We start from the raw sequence: 3,131 nt of genomic DNA on the forward strand, positions 1-3,131 counted from the left end.
TTAAGATAATCAGTTATTTTTATATTATTCATTGTGTGTACCACATTGGGTGTTTTATGGTTGACAAATATTTCACCATACTCATATCTTCCAACAACAATTGATATTTTTTTGTTATTTCAAAAAATACTTTTTTTATTGCCATTTTAATTTTTTGAATGTGGAAGAACAGTATATCTCCAGTGATGATTTCAGTTTGTGGAAGAACACTATATGTGACATTTTGCATGACACTTGTAAGATGTCCTTTTTTAATACCTGATATGATGTTTTAAGTACTTTCAAGTACAGATGCCCTTCATGTAAATAACTTAAATGCAATATGTAGTTAATTCATTTAATGGAGGTTCATTTAAAGGTGGTCTATCAACTTTAGCACCGATGACTTTTCTTAAAAGTTGAGTCATGAAATCTTAGTCTCATTTAAAATGAAGCCCTCAATGTGAACATACCATAGAATAACTACAAAAATAGAATACAATTAAATTAATTCAATCAAAAGAAGTACAACTTGTACATATCAAATATGGATCAATGTGATGTGCCAATATGCATGTCCATTATGCAGGTCCCTAAGGTCAATATTACAAAACGTTCAGAAAACCATTCTCTTTGCGTTTAACACTATGATCTGCAATTAAGTTTTGAATTGCGTTAAACCCATGCTAAAGGCAAGAAACGTCCTTCTGTACTGAGGTGACAGCAGTAAATAAGTAATAACTGCTTAGAGTTGATGCTAAATGTGGTGACAGAGATGTATATTGTAATGAATAAAAAAAGGGAATCATTAGGATATTTTATTGTTAGAACAACATGTTGCATGTTGATGGGATGTTAGTAAACTATTCTCTGTGCAATACATGTGACTTTTAACCACCTCACTGAAGTGATCTGTAGTCCAGCAAGTCGCTTGAGAACAGAATCTGGGAGGTGACTGAAGTCTTCACATTGCATCCTCATCACCTTGAATGGTTTTGCTGGTTGTTTCTCGTATGGGACAGTGTAGAAACTGTTGAACAGATGCAGCTTGCGCTCATCAATCAACTTTCCACAATCCTTTCTGCACGTCGTGGAACACGCTCTTCCCTGCAGGATACAGTGTAACGTTACATATAACTAGCTAGCTACTGTAGCCATGTCGAATCATCCGGTGGATGGACAAAAAGTAGCTAGCTATGTTTCTTCTATAATCTAGCAATAACATTTGTAACGATAATGTATAAGTTAGTAGCCAACGAACTTTAGCTAATATGTTTTCTCTATAGTTACAAATTAGACAACCCAGAACATACATTTTAGTTACTGTACTCTATAGCTAGCTAGCTTGATTGTTTGATATACGGTTCTTCCACATACCTCTTTTGGACAGCTTTTCCCATTTTTTTCTTGACCCTTACGATTTGTATAGGGTTTTCCCGCATCCCGTAAGATCTTCCTTTGCCTGTCTTTCCATTCTTTTAGTTTTGTTTTACGTTTCTTTCCCACATTTCGGTGATTTTCATCAGCAACAGAAAAGTTGTGCGCTTGTCCGTCCATTCTGAGTGGTGCACATAAACGGTTATTCCACGAGAGCCTATCTTTAAATTTAAACATATTGTTAATTAGCGCGTGGAAAGCTTGTGAAACCGGTTCACTATAGAAAAAGGGTGTCCAATAATGATTTTTCATGTATATCTCGTTTTTTTGAAAAATGTCACATATACGGTTCTTCGTCTGTAGGATTCATTTCTTGAACTTCTTTTCCATCTCTATCATTTACTAAGGATCTCTGCTCTAACGTGACACTTCCCACGTCGTCCATAGGCGCTCAGAGCCCGGGAAAAAACAGAATGTCGTCATTCCAGCCCCAGGCTGAAACACATTATCGCCTTTCTCAAGTGGCCGATCAAGGGACACTGGGCTTATGCGCATGACCCGACCGCCCCCGCCTTTGGGATTTTTTCCTCTGTTTGCCGAAAAGGAGATTCCCTGTCGGAATATTATCGCTTTTCTACGAGAAAAATGGCGTAAAAATTGATTTTAAACAGCGGTTTACATGCTTCGAAGTACGGTAATGGCATATTTAGAATTTTATTGTCACGAATTGCGCCATGCGCGCGACACTTCTTTACTATTTCGGATAGTGTCTGGAACGCACGAACAAAACGCCGCTATTCGGATATAACGATGGATTATTTTGGACCAAACCAACATTTGTTATTGAAGTAGCAGTCCTGGGTGTGCATTCTGACGAAGACAACAAAAGGTAATCAAACTTTTATAATAGTAAATCTGATTATGGTGAGTGCTAAACTTGCCGGGTGTCTAAATAGCGAGCCCGTGATGCCTGGGCTATGTACTTAGAATATTGCAAAATGTGCTTTCACCAAAAAGCTATTTTAAAATCGGACATATCGAGTGCATAGAGGAGGTCTGTATCTATAATTCTTAAAATAATTGTTATGCTTTTTGTGAACGTTTATCGTGAGTAATTTAGTAAAATGTTAGCGAATTCCCCGGAAGTTTGCAGGGGGTATGCTAGTTCTGAACGTCACATGCTAATGTAAAAAGCTGGTTTTTGATATAAATATGAACTTGATTGAACACAACATGCATGTATTGTATAACATAATGTCCTAGGGTTGTCATCTGATGATGATCATCAAAGGTGAGTGCTGCATTTAGCTGTCTTCTGGGTTTTGGTGACATTATATGCTGGCTTGAAAAATGGGTGTCTGATTATTTCTGGCTTGGTACTCTGCTGACATAATCTAATGTTTTGCTTTCGTTGTAAAGCCTTTTTGAAATCGGACAGTGTGGTTAGATTAACGAGAGTCTTGTCTTTAAATAGCTGTAAAATAGTCATATGTTTGAGAAATTGAAGTAATAGGATTTTTAAGGTTTTGAAAATCGCGCCACAGGCTGCCAGTGGCTGTTACGTAGGGACGCTTGCGTCCCACCTAGCCCATAGAGGTTAAAATGGATTTAATTGTGCTCTGTGGGATGTTCAACATTTCGGATATTTTTTTATAACCCAACCCTGATCTGTACTTCTCCACAACTTTGTCCCTGACCTGTTTGGAGAGCTCCTTGGTCTTCATGGTGCCACTTGCTTGGTGGTGCCCCTTGCTTCGCGATGTTGCAGACTCTGG

The 3,131-nt window shown here is 37.8% G+C and overlaps 1 long non-coding RNA gene across 1 annotated transcript; it reads right to left on the minus strand.

The window, feature by feature from the left end:
* Window positions 1-783: 783 nt before the first annotated feature.
* On the minus strand, window positions 784-1,765 carry LOC123727128 (uncharacterized). Its single transcript, XR_006759084.2, has 2 exons — window positions 1,357-1,765; window positions 784-1,086 (listed from the first exon to the last, which is right to left on the minus strand). It is a non-coding gene; the product is annotated as an uncharacterized LOC123727128 (long non-coding RNA).
* Window positions 1,766-3,131: the final 1,366 nt, after the last annotated feature.

This window comes from Salmo salar, chromosome 15 (assembly GCF_965601325.2).
Source record: "Salmo salar chromosome 15, fSalSal1, whole genome shotgun sequence".
NCBI classification, from domain to species: Eukaryota; Metazoa; Chordata; class Actinopteri; order Salmoniformes; family Salmonidae; genus Salmo; species Salmo salar.